Source organism: Triticum urartu, chromosome 5 (assembly GCF_003073215.2).
Source record: "Triticum urartu cultivar G1812 chromosome 5, Tu2.1, whole genome shotgun sequence".
In the NCBI taxonomy this organism is placed as follows: Eukaryota; Viridiplantae; Streptophyta; class Magnoliopsida; order Poales; family Poaceae; genus Triticum; species Triticum urartu.
In genome coordinates this window covers 597,887,199-597,911,531 of record NC_053026.1, presented here as the reverse complement: position 1 = coordinate 597,911,531, position 24,333 = coordinate 597,887,199, and the positions used below count along the sequence as shown (strand labels likewise).

Below are 24,333 nucleotides of genomic sequence, written 5' to 3'. Positions count from 1 at the left end.
CCTTCCGCATGCCATGTTCTCTGTGTGGACAGAGAAGATAATGGTCCATCATATTCTATGACATGAAATCCTACCACTCATGTCAAATGATATGTACTTCCCGACTTATGGTGATAAGTTTATCTGCACCAATGATAAAAAAACCAAAGGGCCACTAAAGGCCCGGAAAAACAATGATCTATTAGTAGGCTGAAAGAACCATGAGCCAAAAGTCATGGACGTCAAACTGACCGAAAGCACTATGGGGCTCAAATAGGCCAAAATCACCATGGGCTGAAACACAATGGGCCAGAAAGGAGCTGAAAGCACTACAATCGTAAAATAAAATGGCTCGAAAGCACCAAGGACATGTTGTTAATGGGATGTTTGGACCTGGGTCGTAAATGAGTTGTGTGCATCCATGTCCTTAGCGAACCTTACATGGCCGAAATGACTAAGGTTTGACTAAGGCCTTGGACTGAGCCAACCTTTTTTTCAACTAAATGGGCCTCCATTGGGTTGGGGGTGTCATCCAGAGAATGATGCACGAAGTCTGTTGGATGTGCGACAATTGTTCGAATAAATAGCTGACACATGGTTTGCTTAGAATAATACGAATCCAACATGTAGGTGATCAATAGGATGCCACATTGTTAATAGGTATCGGATCCGGTACCCATGTCCATTAATTAGCTTAATGGCGACCCGTTATGATGACTACCACGTGTGGGTGGTGTCCCGGTAGAGCTGTTCACCCGCGACAAAAATCACTTCCATGTCACGTCATTTTCTATCATGGAAGATAATACTTCCATTACAGGAAACGACTTTTTTCATGGAAAAGATCCATGGCAACACCTGCGTGACATTCTTGATTCTATCATAAATTCATCATGGTTGTACATCAATGAGAAAAAATTGAACCCATTATAGCAAATGTGTATCATCACGAATATGCCGAAGAGCTCTTAGCACTGACGGAAGCACTGTGAGAAGCCACGAGAAAGGAAGAGCGGGATGATGGCTCAAGAGCAACCAAGGTCCATGAACAAAGGAGCAAGGGTAGCGAGAAACCGAAGGGAGCAATGCAGTCTTGTTCAACGAGAAGGAGTCCAAGCTTCATGAGTCGAGGACCTCGAAAAGTTGTTGTGGACATGCGGCATGAAAGGTAACATCATCACTATCTGTATTTCATGCTTGAATCACTAAAATGAGATATCACGTGAATGGCAACAATCAGGTGGGGCCCGAGCAAGCGGTGGCAGTGTCAGGCCGCTCAAAGGCCCATCAAAGGTGTGAAGAGCGAGACTCGCTAACGTCTTCATCGCGGATACAGAAAGGGGCTTGTCGATAGGAAGTGGGTTCTAGACCAACATCATGCCACACATACCCTAGATAAGTCGCCTGAGACTAAATCTAGGTACCACATAAAGCGCATATCCGGGCGGGCGACTCCCCAATACACTTACCAATTAGTCTCTTGAAAAGGAAGGCGTTTGACTATCAGACAAAGGCGAGTCCAAGTCTTTCGAGACAAAGAAACCAAAAAGAGGACAATTAAATCATCCTAGGTCCATCATAAATATGCTAAGATCCCAAGGAGGAGGGACAACTAGTTCTTCCTCGGTGAAGAGGAAAGAAAAATCGAACCTCGAAATCCAATTGCCTCACATTGAAATAGCTGCACTCCCAAATGTACTGGTTGACAAGTTCTTCCCTGATATAAATCCATATAGTAAGAAGGATTAGGGTTGGTGCTTGCATCTCAAAGCCTGAACCTGGATGAAAACTGTCCCACGTGTCCTTCCAACAGCTTGAGGTTAATTACGTCCCACTATGATAAAAATCCACGTATGTTACTGTATCATCCTCGAGTACTTTGCGAAACACCATCGACAATGATGAACAAAATTGAACTATATTTTCCGTGGACAATGGTAGATTTTGTTTTCTTGCTGTTGTATTTAGGCATGTGGTTAAACTAAATGCAAATGCATAGAACTCAAAACACGGAATATAAATATCAGACAAACTTGCTTAAATACAGGATTCGTACTCATCTCCATTACTTATAAAAGCGTGAGTTTTGTGAAACTAACAAATCATGTTCATGCATTTAAACAACCGACGAACCAGATCATCCTAGTGATGAGGTCTTGTAGGGTATAGGATGATAGTTTTTTTAATGGTACATATAACAGAGATATGTAACAAAGGATAGATAAATTTCAAAAATTATAGTACAAGGTCCGGAATCAGAATAATATCGTTTGTTTATTTGGTGTGTGATAAGAAGGCTGATAAGTGTAGATTCCTGTTGGTATAGATACACATCAGTTCATTTAGTCATCCTGGGGTCGAAGTCGAATGGGGTAGCCCTGCGGGAACATGACCTCACCGCTTCGGAATACATTTGTCCCTTTCATTTCTTCCCATCTGCGATAGAAGTTAAAAATTGCATATTGCATATCAACATACGGGGTGTCTGATCTAATGAATGCAACATGCTTTGAGCTGAGAAAAATACACACCTATACTCGGTCACCAAAATGTGGAGGGTAAGTGTTATGAACAACTTGACAAACTCTGCGCCAGGACAAACCCTCATACCTGCTCCGAATGGCATGAAATTCTTCAGCATTGTGCTGCGCTTTGACTCATCCTTCATGTTCAGATTTGTGAAATTTATTTACATCCACAACATTAGTTCCAACAAAATATCCAAGGTAAAAAAGGTAACATAATCGAAGTAATGAAGTCTTCACTAACCATCCACCTCCATGGGTTAAATTTGAGTGGATCTTCAAACAGTTCTCCGTTCAGATGAACTGCCATAGGGTTAACTATGACCAACCATCCGGCTGGAATTGTATAGCCTACAGGAAGAACGAATCAAGATATTAAGAAACAACCACTTTCAAAGTTGTTGATATAACTGTACTGCTTTGCTAGCTAATGAAATAAAATACTATATTACAATATTTATGAGTTTTTACCGTTGACTTGTGCATCTGTAAGAGTTTTCCTAAACACTACAAGCGCGGCATTGCTTATTCGAATAATCTCATTGGTGACCTTCAATAAAAGAGAAAATCTGGTCAAATTTAGAAACTACTAGTGCCGATGAATCCAGCTGTAATCAATCTTTTTTTTATATATTTTTACCTCATTAGTGAATGTCAATGACTTGTACTCCTCCCACGTGAGCCCGGAGTTCCCACCCTTTCGACCCTTTAGCATAGCACGGTTCTCCTTCTGTGTAAAGTGCAAGTTTTCAGGATGTTAATAATTTTGCACGTTTTAAGATACTTATTTCTATTCCCTCCATTTTATTACACACACTAGTATGTCGTCGGTCTAGCATGAGTACAGCAAAAGGTACACAGTACTATAATCTTGTACTATATGCAAGCAGTTTATATAGTATATGTACTTCCTTTGTCCGGGTTAATTAATCTTCTTCACATTTTTAGCCAAGATTAATTTGACTATATATTTACTTGCAAAATATAAGTGATATGACTCAAAAATACATTACTGGATTAGTTAAAAAAAAGGTTTCTAATGGCACTATTGTTACAATATATGAGTCATACTTTACTAGTAAAATTTATGATCAAAATTTGACTAAAATATGAGAAAGATTAATAAATCAGGACGGAGGAAGTACTGCATGGCACGTAGTACAAAATAATGAGACCTTCGACAATACATCTAAGTAATATGAGCCGTCCATTTCCAGTCATATGGCCGAAGAAATCATCATGTACAAAGCTAGCCAAGCTAACCTCCTATATTGATTGATCATGTCCAAATGCACTAGTACGTACGTGATCGACTCGATTGTTTTCCGGCGATGACGCGTGTACACAAGCCGTCGATTGCATCCGCTGCAGACAAGCAACGTAGGCACACAACACCGCTCGAATCTCGCCGGAATACGTCAACTTGACCTCGTTACCACTAGCGACCCGCATCCCCGTGATGCTGAGCCGCCGATAGGAGAAGCGGCAGATCGTCCCACAGGTATCTAAGTTTTACGGTTCTACCATCTCATGGTGTACTAGACTCGGTGAGAGGCACGACGTACGGCGTACCCCGGCAAGGAGGTACGCTAACACATGGACCATATATATGGATATGAAACGACCGCACTGCCATCGCTGTCAACATCGATACGGTGACATGCATGGCTGGGAAGGTTCACTGTGCCGACGTCAAAGCAGCCATGGCACTCTCACGTGACGCAGTGGGAGCAGAGGCACCGGGGGACAGCGGGAGCCTCCGAGGAAGATGCAGCGGCGACGGAGCCAGGGGTCCTGAACCACGACAGCTCCTTCGTCAACGCCATTGGAGCCATAGATGGTTATTGACAGGAGCCGTCGATGCCCTTGTAACAAACTCTATTCTCTTCTTATTTAATAGATGAGACAAATCTTTTGTCTCTGTTTCGAAAAAAAAACAGGAGCCGTCGATGTCTGGCGACGGCAACCACGAGGCCTGACGAGGACGGTCATGGCGAGGGATTTTACAAATCACGAAATTAAAATGACCAAAGTACCCATGGCTACGATGATTCAATACTACTTGGTCCCAGAAGTAGTATAATGTACTGTAAAAAAACCAATATAAAACCAACCTCGAGGGCGTGGACAACGTCCGGATTGTCATGGAGTGACTTGAAGGCTACAGCGATGGTCCCTGATAGCGTGAAGACACTGGCGAACAACAGCGTGGAGACCATATCAGTAGCGAAATTCTCACTTATTAATGGCTCTTCACCCTGCAGTTCTTCGACAATTATGTCAAGGAGGTCGCCATGTTTCTTCCCTGGTGTAGCTAACCTCTCTGCCAACGTATCCCGCACTGTCTTCTGCACGTTTTTCCTTGCCTGCATGTGCACGCAAGTAGTGGTAGGGACGTCTGTCATCTTCTATACGATCTTATATTTCTTTCTTTATTTCGCAAAAAATATATTATTTCTTTCTTTATATTTAGTGATCTAGACAATTTTATATTATTTCTTTATAGAGGGAGTAGCTAATTAGTTTATGTACTCCTTCTCCGATTTTTTTTATGTACTCCTACTCCCTCGGGTCCTTTTTAGTTTGCATATAAGTATTGTCCAAAGTCAAAGTATCTCCACTTTGATCAAACATATAAAAAAAGTATTAACATTCACAGTGCCAAATCAATATTGTTAGATTCGTTATGAAATGTAGTTTCATAGTATATATATTTGGTATTATAGATAATGGTATTTTTTAATACAAATTTAGTCAAAGTTTGCAATGTTTGACTTGAACAATTGTTGAAATATATTGCCCGCTTTTTACCATCAGTTCGGACTTTTGGATGAGTTGGCTAGAGCATGAATTCAATATGGTATCAGAATCAAGAGGTCTTGAGTTCAACACCCTGCCAACGCAATATTAAATAAAACGGTTCTGCGGCCTACATTGATCCCACGTCTAAGGACTAAAATAGTCTAGACGTGAGGGGGAGTGTTGAAATATATTGCCCGTCATCAGTTCAGATTTTTGGATGAATCGGCTGAAGCATGAATTCAATACAAATATTTAATACGCGGAGTAAATAGGATCGGAGGCAGTACCTGCATGCATCGGTAAAATGGTGTCCCAGGGAAATATATTGGGAAGGAGCACAACCCTGAGAAAAGCACTTCAAACTTGTTCCTCAGTTCCCTCGACCTGGTGGAATCGAAACCAAGGCACTTCCTCGTCACCAACTCAAAAAGAATCTGCAACGACAATAGCGAGCAATTTGTACACCATGATGGAGAGAGCAACTCAAATTGCATCGAAACCAAGGCAAGACACTTAGGTCGGGCGCATCGCCCCGCACGTCCACGCTCGGCATGGTGGCCCACGCAGCAAGGCGCTCCCTCACGGCGGACTCCATCTCGGGGAGGAGCACCTCTTTGAGGCTCTGGAGACCGAACAGCATGAAGGCGCACCTACGGATGAACTTGTGGATTGTGCCATGGAAAGCTTCGATGCTCTCCTCGCCGAATATTTTGGTCAGTGCCCGAGGGTACCCAACACGGAACAAGGTGCCCTCCTGCTGAAGGATAAACCGGTTGACCTCGGCGTCGGTGGAAACAACCGCAGCCTGCCCCAGCAAGCTTGTCTTGAAAACCGGGCCGTACCTACACAAACACGTGCTTATTTTTCTCACAAATAGAATATATATACTCCTACTACTACTATTTGTATGTATGTTTATTTGCAATAAAAATGACAACTGTTAATAGTATACCTCTTCATCCTTCGTTTGAAGTAGTCTGGGACGTCCAAGGAAGTGCTTGCCTTGAGGAATTCCAAGGTCTCACCAATAACAGGGAGCCATGGAGCCAGGAGGAAGAACCCCGTTGCAAACCGGGTTGATCCACCTGTATACCCAGTGTACTAGCCATCCAATTACAAGTGTAACCGCACATAGAGCTACGTATTGAGCAACACATATGTCCATCTGCATCTCCAAGTGTACCTAGTAGTAAAGAAATGAAACGAGGGGTGTAGTTAGCTTAGCTTTGTGCTGATTGTAGATGTCTCTAGATGCTTATATAGACAAGTGCCATGAGACCTCCCGTACGTGGTGGGAGTATCATATGAGTCTCATGCATTGCATTGTCACCTAAGCAGAAATATGACGTGACACTGTAATTGATGACGTGTGAGAGAGTTCGACTATGATACGGTATCATAGCAGGTCAAGCAGGAAAACTCAAACAGATATAAGTTCTAACCACAACTTTGTTTTGAGATTCTACATATGAATTAATGAGGTGGCCATATAATATTAGTGTATGCTACTATGCATTGTGAAGGTACTCCCGACTACAAGAGGTCCGGTGACTCTTGGGTGAGATTTAACTTCTTGTTTTGCGGGGAGAGATTTAACTTCTTTTTCAGCTCATACTTGAAGAAGGCAGTGGCCGATCTAGGGCTGGGGTGGTGAGGGCCATGGCCCCCACAAACAATTTGCCGAATTTATTTTACTAGTGCATTTATATCTATATTCAGTACTTTATTAACTATTAGTTTTGACTAAGAAAACTACTACCCTTTGTAAATGTTGCCCCCACGTTGGTCAAATTGTAGATCCGCCATGGCAAGAAGGGAATACAGTAGATTGTAAAGTTCAGTGGTTGAAGAGTATACATAGAATAGATTGTAAAGTATAATGGATGCGAAAGTACATATTTCATGTACAAGTTTAATCAAGAGTAAGGTTAGACCTGAGACATTTTTTCCATTTTTGGAAACAACGAGCTCCCTCATCGATTTCTATTAAAGAAACTGCTAGTCTTATAAAGGTTTTACAACATCAAATTAACATTGAAGATAGAAAACAGAAGCATCACATGTGACCAGCTTCGCTAGGAACAACAATCATTAACACGTTCCCTGTCCCAAAGGTATCAAACTAACATACAAGACGACAAGCGTTTCATTACAGGTTAAAGCTAGACATGCATTACATAGTCTACTTCTTATGGAAAAAGGATCCGAAGAATATATCTAAGCTGCACTATGATAATTTAGATAATTGTATGCTTATTGCAAAATTAATGCAAACAACCATAATAAAATTATAAGAAGGGTTTAATGTATGGGTTTGAGGTTAACTTCTAGTCTGATAAAGGCAGCACTGTTGTTCTTATATCCATGGCCCTTAAAGATTTTAGTGGTGTGCCCATTTCTTCTATATCATGTGTACTTCATATATATTGTGACGTAGGACAAGACAAGACTCCATTTCACCATCGAGTATGACAAGATACACTTTTTTGGTTTGGCGCAGCCTGATCTCTACCTGTTCCGCAGCTTCTCTGAAACCACTCAACACTTATTCCAACATTGTCATCTTGTGCATCCCGTGTGGAACAACCTACAAAGCATTTGCTCAACCACCCCGGAGGATCTCAGGATATTTAGGCTATCGATCATTTGAATAAAATTCATACTTTGGTGGTCATATTAATCCTATGGAACATTTGGAAGCGCCGCAATAAAATGGTATTTCAGCAGGAGGTGGATGTGTTGCACATAGGTAGCCATGTATGCTTTTTAAATACAGGTAGGGCTCCAGATTAGATAAGTATCCTCGTTAAGAAAGGTTAGTCCTGCAGGCTTGCAGCAAGTGGCCAGCTATGCGTCAATTTCTATTGATTAGCCCATAGTGCACTGGCCGGCGAGAGATAAATACGATGAGAAAAATTGGCAATACGACAACAACGGGGAACTTGATCAATCAGCACCGTATACATGCATATATCCAGCCACCCTTTGGAGATTTTTTAGTGATCAACTTGTCAATTAAACAAGCTGTAAGATGAACGTTCACCATCTTAGCAGGATGGATTAACCATACATGCCGTCCCGCGACCTCGTATAAAAGAACACCGAGCTAAAGAATGAGCTTCTAGTTTCTCGATCGGTGCTCATAGAAGGTTTCTGCACTCTAAAACTTGAGGAGATAACGTGCGCTTCTTTTTCTATAGCAAGTTATTACCGTTAGTTGTTTTGTTTTGGTTTATCTACGTTGGCTTGGGTTTAATTATTTGTTGACGGTGTTTTTTATTCATATATCATGTTGGGCTGCTTTTAGAGACAATATTTGTTGTGAGAGGGGAGTTGAGTTGCTAGATGCGTAGTTGTAGTATCCATACGTGTTTCGCCCTCGGTGTCGATTGGTAATGGTTGCCTGAGGGCATCTCCAGCCGCGGCCCCAACAGGGCCCCCCAGGCCACTTTTTCGGCGCCGGCGCCGAAAAAACGACCCAGTCGCGCCCCCAGGACGCCGAAAATCGCCAGTTCGGACCTTTTTTCCGCCCGGCGGTCACAGGCCGAACCCGGCGCACTGGGGAGCAGTTGGGGGCTCCGGCGCTAGGGAAAAGCACACCTGGCCAACACCGACAGGGGAAAAGTCAAGATTTTCTTCCCCCGACTCGCCTCGCACCCCCCGCGCCCTCGGCCACCACTAGCTATATCCCGGCGACGACCGCCGCCCTACTCCGCTAGATAGCCATTCCCCGCCGGAAAATAGCAGCGCTTTGCCGCGGCAGCCCCTCCCACACCAGCTGGGCGTTTCCGGCCGCGGAGGCGCGGTTTAACGGCGGGTACACGCCCACCGAGCGCAAGGTGTTCAGCGTTTTGCCTGCCTCGGCGATGGACTTGGATGAGGAGGAAGAGCTCGCCACGCTGCTGGAGGAGGAAGCCGCGGCCGACGTCCAGGAAGAAGAGCATCTCATGGTGCTCGCCGCCCTTGCCCAGCTGCTGGCGAGCAATGAAAAGCCGCGGCGAGGTGGCTCGGCGCCGGGGCGGATGAAAGCAAAGAACCGGCATCGTCTCCAAGGCTACTGCATGCTCTACTCCGACTACTTCGCCGATGCTCCACTTCATGGCGAGAGAACATTTCGGCGCCGTTATTGGATGAGCCGAAAACTCTTTCTCAGGATTGTGAATTCCATCCGGGAGTTCGACAACTACTTCAAGTGCAAGATGGATTGCACTGGCGCTCTTGGATTCACCTCCATCCAGAAGTGCACGACAGTGATGAGGATGCTTGCATATGGAGCTCCCAGTGATTCACTCGACGACTATGGGCGCATGGCCGAGTCCACCAGCATAGAGTGTTTGTACAAGTTATGTCGGGCAGTGGTGGCAGTGTTTGGGCCACAATACTTGAGAACACCCAATGCGGAAGACACTGCTCGGATCCTAGCCCAGAATGCAGCAAGAGGATTTCCTGGGATGCTTGGAAGCATCGACTGCATGCATTGGAAATGAAAGAATTTCCCATTTGGTTGGCAGGGGATGTACAAAGGCGCCAAAGGCGGTTGCAGTGTGGTGCTTGAGGCGGTAGCCACACAGGACCTCTGGATTTGGCACTCCTTCTTTGGTATGCCAGGAACTCACAATGACATCAACGTGCTGCAGTGCTCTCCTGTTTTTGCCAAGCTCGTTGAGGGCCATTCTCCTCCGGTGAACTTCGAGATCAATGGGCACCAATACAACAAGGGGTACTATCTAGCTGACGGCATCTATCCGAGATGGTCGACATTTGTGAAGACGATCTCAAACCCTGTGGCAGGAGGCAAGAACGCCTGGTTTGCGAAGCTTCAGGAGGCTTGCAGGAAGGATGTCGAGCGGGCATTTGGTGTGCTCCAATCTCGATTTGCTGTTGTTCGGTACCCCGCTCAGACCTGGTCCAAAGATCAAATGTGGGAGATTATGACTTGCTGTGTCATCTTGCACAACATGATCATCGAGAGCGAGCAAGAAGACCCAGTGTTTGACACCGAACCATACTACAGGCAAGGTCCTCTAGCCGAAGTTGATCACTAGCTACCGGCAACTTGGACTGCCTATCTCAGTATGCGTCAGGAGATCCGAGACCCACAGGTGCATCATCAACTGCAGAAAGATCTGATTGAGCACCTATGAAGGCTCAAGGGGGACGCCGTGTGATGAAATACGAGTTTTTATTTGTTGAACTATATAATTTGTATTGAACTATTTGTTGTTGTACTATTTTGTTGAAGTATTTGATTTTTCTGTGATGAAATATGTGATAAGAAATAATTGTGTTGATAATTGAACGCCGAGACACGGCGAAACCACGCCGAATATGGGCCTATTCTCGCCCATATGGGCCCTTTATTCGCCGAAATTGGGCTGCAAAGTGGGCCAATTTCGGCGCCTGGGGGCGAGCTGGGGGCGACGACTGGGCGCAAAACCGCCCCCAACGCCGATTGTATCGCCGGCTCGTCCCCAGGAGGCGATTTTTATCCGTCCTGGGGGGGCCAACGGCTGGAGATGCCCTGAGCCCTTAGGAGCGCTTATTCATGCTATAACGCTCACATGCGTGGGGCCATGGAGCTCCCGTTCGCTCAACTTCACTCTTTCCTCCGCGGCTCGCTTAGCTTTTTTTCGCTCGCTCCACTGCTAGCTCAGAAAAACCGACTTAAGCTCACTAAATCAAAAAGAAGTTCACATATTTTAAAATAATCTTGAATTATAAAAATACTATGAATTGAAAAACATGAATTAATTCAGAGTGTTTTCATGTGGGACCCCGCCGTCAGTCTGACGTGGCAGACGCTCTCGGGCGCCCCCATATCCGTCTTACATTTGGGATAGATATGACGGGTGCCTATCAGCCCGGGCGTTTGAGGCCCGTTTGAGGCGCCCGTCTGGGTCGCTTTTGTGACCGGTCACTGACCGGGCCATCCGCCCGACGTGTGAGGCAAGTTTGGGGCTTTCGGATGTAGATGCTCTTAGAAAGTTCACGCAAATGTAGGATTATTGTTACAGGAATTGCCATCAACATAAAAAAATTACAAAAAGATCCTTCAAGGTCCTGCAACTACCAATGAAACGATCAAAAACTTCAACCATTGTCGTCAGCGGAGCGACTGCCGGAGAGGACAAGAAAATGCCTCCACCATGCCAAGATTCAAGAAAAAACCATAACAACAAAACTATGTTTTAAGCCTCTGAATAGGCGACTCCGCAAAGGATGAGTGGATGACACACTTGTCGTTGTGGGATGCCGCCCGGAGAAAAATCTCCACCTCCCTTGGATCGTGACACCGATGTCATCAATCTTGATGTAAATGAGTCGCCTTTCACTCCTTCTACTGTGGCTGGGACGCTGTGTTGGGGATCATTGACAGTTTCTCGGACGTGGATGCCGGGGCGACGGCTTCGGTTGGCCGTCGGTGGCTCTCCGACGGGCCCCATGGTGGTGGTGGTGGCGGCTACCCCTCTTGGTCATGTGAGCGGCAAGAGTTGTAGTGATGGGTGGCTCAGGCAGTCATTCTATCTTAGCAGTGACGAAGCCCTGATCCTGACTTGGGGAGCTGGTCTCCTCGCACTTGTCCTAAAGACCTCGTGGTGGGACAAGGAACTACCGAGTGAAAGCTCTGCGCTTCGGTGCCGATGGCGGCGCCACTCGTGGGCGTCGCTTTATTTTTGAAGATGTTGTCGAGGTGCTCCTATTCGTGTCAGGGTTCCAGGTGAAGACCCTTGTCTGTTCTGGACTTGGCAGCAGCGACGCTTTGCGTTGTTTTCCCTCTTAAGGGTGTTGTCGCGGAGCATAGGTGTGTTAAGGCGTAGAGCGGCATTGTTCTTAGTTCTTCCTATGTTCTTTTTCGGCCGTGTTGTGCGTGATCCGGTTATTTCAGGATCGGTGTTGTATGGGGTCACCTCATCATCTTGTATCGTTCGGCTGTCCACTTTGTTCTGACGTTGCTTTGTATATAAAGCGGGGCGAAAACCTGTTTCAAGATATATGTCAAGGAAGAATTCCAAATTCATATAGATAACTATAGATCCATAATGGAAGCCACCAAAGCTGGGCCTGTAATGAAAGTTACAGCATAGAGTGTCATACACTACTATTCATATGCTATCATAATACCACCAAACTCAAGTTGGTATTTTTAGATGATTCCATTTATTATTTTATAAATGACTCATGGTAGTACTTCATTTGTTACGATACTGTCTATCATGATATGATACAAGTATTATCCTTTTCTTCTTCTAAACTAATACCATATCATATCATCAATATGTCTAGTAATACATAATAACTAGATTATGATACACCACCATGAGACAAATTAGGAGTTTTCAAGTCAAATTGGGAGTGAACAATAGGACCGTGTAATAAAATACTCCCTCCGTTCTTATTTACTCCGCATATTAGTTTTGGCTGAAGTCAAACTTTATAAAGTTTGACCAAGTTTGTAGAAAAAAAATATGAACATTTACAGTAACAAATTTATATGATGTGTAAATATATGCAATGATGAATCCAATGATATATATTTGGTGGTGTATATGTTAATATATTTTTCTACAAACATGTTGAAAGTATATAAAGTTTGACTTTAGATAAACCTAATTTGCGGAGTAAGAGCAACTCCAATGGGGCGACCCATTTCGTCCGCGGCCGTCCGTTTGGGTCGGCGCGGACAGAAAAAGCGTCCCAACGCGCCGAACCAAATGGACGCGCATCCGTTTTTCATCCGTGGGCGACCCATTCCCGACCCATTTTTGAGCCTGATTTGCGTCGGCGCGGACACGCGACAGACGCGCGCGCGCTCGCCTACTCATGTCCTCGGGCCCGCTGGTTTGTGGCACATTGGCCTCCCCCCCCCCCGCCAACAAGCAACCATCGCCCCCGCCTCTTCCGTCACCGACGCCGCCGCCCATTTTTGCCGGCGACTCTTCCAACTGTCGCCGCCTCCACATCCGCCCAGGAACACCGCCCCTGCCCCCAGTCACCCGCCGCCGCCGTTTTGTCGCCGGGGAGCAAACTGGTTCCCGTAGCCGCTTCCCCCACCGCCCTGCCGCCCCGCGACCAAGAAGACGCCTCGCCGCCCCCGCCACATATGACCGGCACGCTCGTCCGACGCCGTCACACTCGTCGGACTCCGCCAGGGCAGCTAGCTGGTCTGTGGGCACCGCGTCTCCCCTCGCCGCCCGTCTCCTTCTTCGACGCCCGCAAGCTGTTCGACAGTTTGCCAAGGTACGAAAATGGACTCCGCCGACGAGTTCTTTTTCCACAATTTCATTTGCGACTCTGACGATTCGTCATCCGATGATGAGGAGGAGATATTGGCTGCTGTGTTGGTCCATCACCACCTCAACAACCAGCGGCCATTGTTCCGTGGCTCCATTCCGGGCCACCTTCCGGCGTTGAATCGTAACCGGGAGAGCGGGCATTTCCTTTCTGGAAGGACTACTTTGATACAACAAACCCGTTGTTCAAACATCACAAATTCCGCCGCCAGTTCTGTATGAGTAGGCATGTTTTCAACCGTATTAGAGAGGGAGTGGTCGGCTATGATGACTACTTCGAGTGCAAAGAGGATGCCGTCGGCAAGATTGGTTTCTCCTTTTATCAGAAATGCACTACCGCCATCTGAATGCTTGCATACGGAGTGTCCGGTGATCTCATTGACGAGTACGTCCGTATGAGCGAGTCTACATGCATAGAGTCCCTGTATAAGTTCTGCAAGGCTGTGATTACTGTGTTTGGCCCTGAGTATTTGAGAGAGCTGACAGCTGAAGATACAACCCGTTTGTTGGCGATGAATGCTAGCAGGGGCTTTCCGAGGATGCTTGGCAGCATAGACTGCATGCACTGGGAGTGGAAGAACTGCCCTTCTGCTTGGCAAGGGCTGTATAAGGGACATGTCAGGGCTTGCACTGTCATACTAGAGGCTGTGGCGTCTCAAGATCTCTGGATCTGGCACTCTTTCTTTGGCATGGCTGGATCACACAATGATATCAACGTGCTTCAGCGCTCACCGGTGTTTGCTAGGCTTGCCGAAGGCAACAGCCCACCGGTGAACTTTACTATCAACGGCCACAACTACGACAAAGGGTATTATTTGGGTGACGGTATCTATTCTCAATGGACCACTATTGTAAAGACAATACCCAACCCTGTCGCAGAGAAAAGGAAAAGATTTTCCCAAGAGCAAGAGAGTGCTAGAAAGGATGTCGAGCGTGCCTTTGGTATTTTGCAATCTCGATGGAGCATCGTTCGGTATCCTGCTAATACTTGGAGCACGCAGAAACTATGAGAGGTGATGATTGCTTGTGTGATCATGCACAATATGATCGTAGAAGACAAGCGCCTGGAACGTCTGTACTATCAAGGCTTTTCAGTTTCAGGGTGAGAATGTTGTGCCTGAGCATAGAGTAGCGGCAACATTTGAGCAGTTCACTCAGTTTCATGAAGACATGCGTAATTGGGAAACTCACGTGCAACTGCAAAATGATTTGGTTGAGTATATGTGGACTCATGTTGGCAATCAATAGATGTATCTTCTTTTACTCGTTTGCAAAACTATGTGAAACATTTTTATTTTTATTTGGCATGTAAAACTATACTATTTATTTGGGCGGCTAAACTATTTTGCTTGTTAAATTTTCATTTTACAATATGTTGAATGCAATGTAAAATTGGGCGGCCAATCGGCCACGCCTGTACATATGGATCGCGCGTGTTGGACGCGTTGCCGATCCATATAAAAAACAGGATGAACGCCGGGCGGGCGGCCGACCTAAACGGACAAAAAGCGAACTAAATCGCCGTCCGTTTGAGTCGGCCTGTTGGAGTTGCTCTAAATAAAAAAAAGGAGGGAGTATAAAATATCTTGTACTCCCTCTATTCATTTTTATAAAATGTTTCAGATATCACCCGAAACAGTTAAATGTCAATTGTACGAAATGTCTTATATAAAAACAGAGGGAGTACCTCAAACAAAAGTCTTGCCTACGCTCGAATGGAACATAGCTGCAATCAATGTCGATTTCAAATAATATTATTTTTCTTTTGTTTGCTTGGTAGAATCTGTGTTTCAATTTTTGGCCCAAAAAATGGATTTAGGCCAAATTTCGGCCATCTAGGCCTGGGGCGAAAAATACCTTTCGGGTGAAAACATAAATTTTGGTCAAATTTAAGCCAGATGTTTTTGAAATGGACGAAATTCAGCCATCTCTACCTGGGGCGAAAAAATTACAAACTGAAAATCAAAACTCTGAGAATATCATGAATAATTATTTATCAAAAGAAAAAAAAATGAACACTCGTCGACTGACGGATCGAGTGTCAGTGTGATTGCGAAGTGAGAATGCAGGCAGTAGGCGAGAGAGAATGGCACTCGACTGTTCGTGTGAACAATGAGCAGGTAACGCACCGAGGAATTCGGCGGAGTTCTTGCTGTTGCTGAAACGGCCGGTGGCCTTCCTCCCCGGGTAGTCCATGCCGTTGTGCGAGAAGTCCGCCTTGATTGGCGTCAGCAGATGGTTGTTGTTCCCCACGTCCGCCAGTGAGTCGCCGAACACGTACACCGCCGGCATGGACCCCATGGCCCGCCACGTCCGCCATGAATGCTGTTAGCAGGCTTGCCAGTACGAAAAACCCTATGTGCCGCTCATTGCGTCAAAATGTTGATACAACGCACAGGCGAAGCGCCGCATCTCTCGCAATGGGTCGGCTCATTATACAAAATATATGCAGCCGGTTTTGAGAACCTTCTAGAAGGTTCTCTGCACCGTTTTTATCTTTTAGACTGGTTTTCCTGTTTCTTCTTGGTTTTTTTTTGTTTTTTCTATTTCTTCTTCTTCTTTCTTAATTTCGTTTTTTGCTTTCAGTTTTCTTATTGTTTTTTAGCTTTTAATTTTATTTTATTTTTCAAGTTTATTTTTTAAAGATCATATTTCCAAAATTGTTCAAAATTTTCAAAAAATGTTCCTCTTTAAAAAAATCCAAAATTTGAAAAAATGTTTGTGTTTTAAAAAGTTGTTCATAAATTCAAAAAATGTTCTTGTTTTAAAAAACTGTTCGCATTTTTCAAAAATTCTGAAATTGTTCGCATTTTTCAAAAATTGTTCTAGAATTTAAAAAAATTGTTCTTGTTTTACAAAAAATGTTTGAATATTTATTTTCAAAATTTTGACAATTTTAAAAAAATGTTCCTGTTTTTAAAAATTGTTCATAGATTTTAAAAATTGTTCGTGTTTTCATTTTTTTCAGAAGTTTAAATTTTTTTCACAAGTTTCTTTAAAATCATGTTTTCAAATTTTGTTCAGGAATTTTCAAATATGTTCGTGTTTCCTAATTTTGTTTTGGAATTTGAAAAAATGTTCCCGTTTCAAAAAACTGTTCATCATTTTCAAAAAAATCCTGTTTTTTCAAAATGTTATAGTTTTCCAAAATATTTTTCACAATTTTGGAAAGTGTTTGCGTCTCATGGAACATTCCGTTTTTTGGAAAAAAAATTATTTTGAAATTCCTAAAGTAATTCGGATCAGCGCAGCGTATTTGGTTCTTTAAGGTTGATGCTCCAACACGGTCAGATGCGGCTCCTAGTTCAGCTTGTAGGAACGCGTCGTTTATAGCAATTGATCCAGTGTTCGAATCCCCAGTTCGCGTCGCTATCTTCATGGGCCGGCCCAGTCGAAGACATGCCTGTGCGAATACTCAGCAACTTGACGCAGAGAGCGTCACATAGGAGGTCTCTACCAGTACCACACCATGCTCCCAACCACACCCCAGCCGAGGCCGACGAAGGAATGGCCCAAGGCCCAGCCAGGAGAGCCCGCAAGCCCAACAAACGACTGGCTGGCGAGGAGTGGGTGAGCACGACCCAGGAAGCATAAAGCAGGGGATCGCTCTCCGGACAGGCATCATAGACTCGATCAGAACTGGCGGCGACGGCTTTCTCTCTTGCCTGGCTCTCAACCCTACCCCCAATTCTTGCTTCTTCCAATTCCAGCACAATTGTGCGTGCATCCAGTTGTAAGCTGAACCTCTAGGCTGTAGCTACTCTGAATTCTGCCAAACCTGAACCTGTAGCTACTCTGAATCCCTTGTGTGCAAGGCATCTCTGAGTGAGCTGAAGCGAGTATTTGACAAAAAACTACCACATTAGGGGTATCTGTCCCACAGAACTACCACTTTCAAAAAAGTGACTAATAACTACCAAAAATTTCTAATTTTGTGACAAAAAACTACCAAGTCGTGTTGATAGTCCATTTAGTCGTTTTAACCGCTTAACTGATAGGGATGGCCCACATGGCAGGCCGACGGCGGCCCAAACGGCTAACGGACGCCCGCTCGCTGCTGTTAGTGGCCCGGCTCGGTCGGAACCAGCCAGGGGCCAGGTCAAAACGATCGACTGGCCGGCCGACCCTCACTCACTCTCACTCACTCACTCCTCTCCCCGAGCTCTCTTCTTCCTCTGTTTCCTCCGGCGACTGCGACGCAGCGGCGCGAGGATGCCTTCCTGGCTCAACAGCAATGAGACATCCGACGCCGACGATGACGAGTACATGGATGAGTAGAGCAGCATGCATATGGAGTATTTTGTAAGTGAGCTCACTCTGTTCTCTCCTATGCTAGGGTTAGGGTTAGGGTTTGAGCTCACTCTGCTCTTCCATGTAGTTCTTATGTGTGAGGTGTTGTGGCTGATATATATGGGGTTGGTACTGCAGCAAACTCCTGACACGGTGATAGATCCAAGTTTCAGTGGGCTTGTGGTTGAATCTGATCGTAAGTGCATCCTGCACAGGTAGAGACCAGGCAGGTTTGTGGCATTTGAAGGGACTGACACTGGAAGGAGATTCATTGGATGTGCTACTACGCTAAGAGCAACTATTGTTATTGGTTTTCATGTGTAGATTTATTTGGTGGTACATAGTGCAAACAACATTGATATTCTTGTTGTTTCAGTATCCGTTTACTGAAAACTGAAGTACAAAGCTGGTGTGGTGTTCATGTGTTAGCTAAATCTCTGATAGGAACTGAATCTAGGCAGCATCTAAAATTGGTCTAACTAAATTTCTTTGTTACTGCATGCAGACAAACATTGATATGTATGTATGAATTCTGTAACTGAATTTTACTAGATTTAGTTATAATTAATATTTCACTGCATTTTCAGGATGGTGTGAACTGTGGTGTTCTGGAGTGGGTAGATGCCCCTTGGCCAGTAATTCTGCAGAGGTGTTTAACCAAGCTGTGGGATATGTATCATGAGGAGAACCTTGGTAGAGTCCAAGACAAAGAAGCTCATGAGATAGAGGTTGAGAAACTGAAGACGGAGCTGGATTCTTTTGCCAATCAGTACAGTCAGCTTGTGGATGATGTATCCAAGCTGTTTGATTACCAGGATGGGCAGAAATCCCATGACATGGATTACACAAGCTAGGCAATCAATGATCCTAAGGAGAAGAATCATCAGCTTGAGGAGCAGGCAAAGATTGAGGTTCAAATGGAGAAGCTTAAGCCGAAGAAAGAACAGAGGTGCATCCTGCAGAGTCAAGCTGATATCATTCAAAACACCAGGAAGGCCATGAAGGAGATACAAGTGGAGGGAGACCTCCTTATAGAAGAGAAGAAGAAGCTGGAGCATGTCATTTCTGAGCTACTGAAGGCTGGTCATGGGTGCAAGGAAAAGCTGGACAAGATCAAAGAAGTTTTCATGGAGGAGTGATTTATTAGGCATGGTTGGTAAGTAAATATGAGGCCTCTATATATAACTGGCCTAGCAATGAAGGAGTCTGATGCAAATATGCATCTCAGTACTAATATTAGCTAATGAACTGCCTAAGCCTAAGAACTGTCTATGGTTTCAGATCATTTTGGTTGTGGTGTGGGGTGCTGTTATGGCTCTGATCTGTAATGCTATAAGATGATGTTATCTTTAATGCCCTGATGTTAAGTTAAGAACCTTATTATCTAAGCCTGCTGCAGTTTCTATCTGTCTTTTTTATCCTACCTGCAATATGGTCCTAAGAAGTTTGTTGTAACATTTCACAGATTGCACAAACTTGGTAACACTAGACAAAGGTAGGTACTTCACATAGGAGGCACCATAGGTAGCATTACATAGATAGCACAATACTTGCTAAAACTGAAGATTACAGACATTGGCGAAACTGACATAGGTAGTTCAATTGACGAAACTGACATAGGTAGTTCAACTACTGACGAAACTGAATCTGAAACTTATAGTTTCAGATTCACTTAGTTGTCTGTCCTGCTAAGCGTCCGGATCGTCGTACCTCTTGCTTCAGTTGGGTGGGATTTGGCTACACCTCCACCTCCTCTTCCCTTCATCTTCATCGATGCTGATGATGGGAGGAGGACGGCGGCGAGCCTGCACAGCTGGCTGTGCGACGATCTGTAGGTCGTCGTCGTCTTCGTGCACCTCTGCTACGTTTGCATTTGATGTAGCTTGTGCTGGAGCGACACAGCGGTGGTCTGCCCACCGCTGCCTCTGCCCAGCATCGCCGGAGTCGGCCTCCTTCATTGCCCATAGGAGAATGTCGATGGGCATGACCACCTTACCTAGGTTTCCATAGCACTGCTCCATGCGCTGCTTCTCCTCGCTAGTCGCCTTCTTCCTCACTTTCTTTGCTGCATCTACCAGCCCAATAGCGCTGGTGTACCTCATGGCGACCTTCATGTAGTCGAGGAAGAGTTCTTGGTCGCCGCGTGTTGAACCAAGAAGCATGGCAACCCATCCCTTGCCAGTTGGGAATGGGTTTAGCCATGGGTCTGGGGAAGGGGAAGAGGAAGAACCAGCCATGGTTGGAGCTAGGGAGAGGAGGAGTAGTTGCGGGTGCGGCAGAAGTGAGGTGGATAGGTGTTGGAGTAGTAGTTATGTGGAGGAGTTAAGTGGGGGGAGGTGTTGTGTGGCAGTGGAGTAGTAATAGTGAGGTGGTAGATGTGCTGTATTTAATGTTCACAGTTTCAGTGTGTTGAAACTTGTGATAATTTGCTGCCATTTCTCATCGGGAAAGTGAAAGTTAGGTTGGAATGTAACCAAACGCAAAAAAGATTTCTCAAGTATTTACAGACATTCATGAACGTAAACCTGATTCATAAACTTAAACCAAATTTAGAAACATTCAGCAATGCTTAGATAGAATGATTCTTAACCAGATTCAGACATAGACAGAGATGAAACATTCAGTACCACGCATTAAAACACATAAAACATAGATAGTTCGAGCTGATTTAAGAAAACATAGTACTAATACAGACGACGAAGATGACGATAATTTGCTGCTGCATCTCCATTGTTGCATGCTCTCTCACTCTACAGACGACGAAGATGATGCCGCTCTGAACATTCAGAAGTAACAACAATAAGTGCAGACAAATGCAATATAAAGGAAGAAATAAGTTCAGAGAGATACATAAACAGAAAACACAGAGCATGCAGATAACATGCAGAGAACTAATCCTCTCTTCCTTCGAACGCAGCCAACATACTAGTCCACCGAGTCCTTGTTACTTGGAATCGATGGAAGCTTGCCCTGTCTCTTGCCCACCAGATGACAAGGTCATCCGTGATGTGTGTTCCTTCTGGGAACGCCTCATTAAACTGCTTGACATCGTTGGCGTTGCGTTCTGCCATAATCCTGGCAGCCAGCCTCCACCGTCGCTCCAGCGCGTGCGCTCTGCGATTGGCCCTCGCAGCAGCCCTATCAACCTCCTCATGGTCATCCACTACCTCTCCTAATGCTGGATCCATCTTTGGCTGAACTAGGGTCCGCGTGCTTCCACGGCGGCTAGGTTTTGGGTTAGGGGAAAGAGGTTGTAAGATCGTTGCAACTTTTGTAGACAGAATGGCAGGCTTGGGAGGGGGGGGGGCAGAGAGATCCAATAACCGAGCCCAGTACCAGGCCCAATTAATAAAGCATAACAGGGCAGCAGGCCCATCTTAGACAAGTTCAGTTTCAGACAGGTTCAGTTTTAGACAAGTTCAGACAAGTGCAGAAACTAAGTGCAGAAACTAAGTTCAGAAAAGTTCAGAAACTAAGTTCAGACTTACCATTAGTTACCACTTGCATAGAAGTAGCCCTTCAATTTGGGGCTTGGATACCTCTTCCTTTTGGTCCCCGCCAAACCTTGTGCAGAAGTGTGGCAGATCTTGGTGCACTGAAACCGGAATTTCTCCCTCTACCTGCAGGCCTGCCCCTTCTGGATGTACCAACAGGGGCTGGTGCTGATGCAGAAGGGCCTGGAGCAGAATGTGACGCTCTATTTGTTGTTGCAGCTGAAGGAAATATGCCCTAGAGGCAATAATAAAGTTATTATTTATTTCCTTATGTCATGATAAATGTTTATTATTCATGCTAGAATTGTATTAACCGGAAACATAATACATGAGTGAATACATAGACAAACAGTATGTCACTAGTATGCCTCTACTTGACTAGCTCGTTGAATCAAAGATGGTTAAGTTTCCTAGCCATAGACATGAGTTGTCATTTGATTAACGGGATCACATCATTGGAGAATGATGTGATTGACTTGACCCATTCTGTTAGCATAGCACTTGATCGTTTAGTTTGTTGCTATTGCTTTCTTCATGACTTATACATGTTCCTATGACTATGAGATTATGCAACTCCCGTTTACCAGAGGAACACTTTGTGTGCTACCAAACATCACAACGTAACTGGGTGATTATAAAGGTGCTCTACAGGTGTCTCCGAAGGTACTTGTTGGGTTGGCGTATTTCGAGATTATGATTTGTCACTCCGATTGTCAGAGAGGTATCTCTAGGCCCTCTCGGTAATGCACATCACTTAAAGCCTTGCAAGCATTGCAGCTAATGAGTTAGTTGCGGGATGATGTATTACAGAACGAGTAAAGAGACTTGCCGGTAACGAGATTGAACTAGGTATTAAGATACCGATGATCGAATCTAGGGCAAGTAACATACCGATGACAAAGGGAACAACGTATGTTGTTATGCGGTCTGACCGATAAAGATCTTCGTAGAATATGTAGGAGCCAATATGAGCATCCAGGTTCCGCTATTGGTTATTGACCGGAGACGTGTCTCGGTCATGTCTACATTGTTCTCGAACCCGTAGGGTCCACACGCTTAACGTTACGATGACAGTTTCATTATGAGTTTATATGTTTTAATGTACCAAAGGTTGTTCGGAGTCCCGGATGTGATCACGGACATGACGAGGAGTCTCAAAATGGTCGAGACATAAAGATTGATATATTGGAAGCCTATGTTTGGACATCGGAAGTGTTCCAGGTGAAATCGGCATTTTACCGGAGTACTGGGAGGTTACCGGAACCCCCCGGTAACCTAATGGGCCTTAATGGGCCTAGTGGAGGAAGTAGAGAGGAGGCCAAGGGGCAGCCGCGCGCCCCTCCCCCCAAGTCCGAATTGGACAAGGAGGGGGGGGGGACGGCGCCCCCCTTTCCTTTCCCCTCTTTCTCTCCTTCCCCCCCAAGTCCTAGTCCAACATGGAAGGGGGGGGGGAGTCCTACTCCTGGTGGGAGTAGGACTCCTCCTGGCGCGCCCCTTGCCTGGCCGCACCTCCTCCCCCTTGCTCCTTTATATACGGGGGCAGGGGCACCCCATAGACACAACAATTGATCATTGATCTCTTAGAAGTGTGAGGTGCCCCCTTCCACCATAATCCTCGATAATATTGTAGCAGTGCTTAGGCAAAGCCCTGCGACGGTAGAACATCAAGATCGTCACCACGCCGTCGTGCTGACAGAACTCTTCCCCGACATTCTGCTAGATCGGAGTCCGGGGATCGTCATCGAGCTGAACGTGTGCTAGAACTCGGAGGTGCCGTAGTTTCGGTGCTTGATCGGTCGGGCCGTGAAGACGTATAACTACATCAACCGCGTTGTGCTAACGCTTCCGCTTTCGGTCTACGAGGGTACGTAGACAACACTCTCCTCTCTCGTTGCTATGCATCACCATGATCTTGCGTGTGCGTAGGAATTTTTTTGAAATTACTACGTTCCCCAACAGCAGCAGGGACTGATATGGTAGGATTGGCTCTTCTTCCAGTTGTAGCATGGCCTTGAGCTGGTGCAGCTGGTGTATTTGCATAAACTGCCCTGTTTTCCTGCATTCAAGAACCAGGACACATTTAGTGAGGTAAATACCATGGAAAAAGGAAACTTGTAAGTCATGTAATTACCTGATGTTTGTTTTTCCTCATCTGAAGCTTAGGCCTCAGAGCCTTCTGGCAACTTGTATATTTGTGTCCTTCTAGCCCACAGTTACTACATGTTATAGTCCCCATCCTAGTACTATCTCTTGGACCTGGAACTTTAAACTGCCCTTTCCGCCTTGCAGTTTGTTTTTTCCCTGCCTTTTCTTTTAAAACAGGAGGCTCAATGTCTGGTGTGTTTGTTTGAGGCCAGCAATCTGGACCAGGGACAGGGTATATGATTTCTTTGTATGTCTCAGAATATAGTGTCTTCTTGAAAAATTCACTAACATAGTCCTCAGGATGCAGTTTTTGCTTTGTCATTGCAGATATGCCATGACTGCAAGGTACTCCTGACATGTTCCATCTCTTGCAATCGCAGGTATATTTTTCCATGTCAATAGAATATTGTTTTTCTTTGCTGGTAACTTGCCATATTGTTTCACCTGCTCTACCAGTCTGGCAATACTTGACATATTTCTTGTTCTCTTCTAAAATCTCTGCATAGTTGGGTGTGATTGTCCACCTGCTAATCTGTAACTTCTCTCTGGTCTGCTGCCTCTTGATCATCTGCTTGGTCCTAATCCCTTCAAACATTGTCCTTATAGGCTTAGCCCTAACATCCAGTATCATCTTGTTGAACACTTCACTCAGGTTGTTCACCACTAGATCTGTTTTGCATGTATGATCCATAGCAAACCTAGCCCAAGCAGAAGCATCAATCTTTTTTAGCCATTTCCAAGCATCCTCACACTGTGCTTTCAAATCTGCCATCCCTAATTCATGACCATGTTTTGTGTAAGAGTAGC

The 24,333-nt window shown here is 45.1% G+C and overlaps 1 pseudogene; it reads right to left on the bottom strand.

Annotated features, from left to right (window-relative positions):
• Positions 1-2,321: 2,321 nt before the first annotated feature.
• On the bottom strand, positions 2,322-15,898 carry LOC125507507 (annotated as a pseudogene).
• Positions 15,899-24,333: the final 8,435 nt, after the last annotated feature.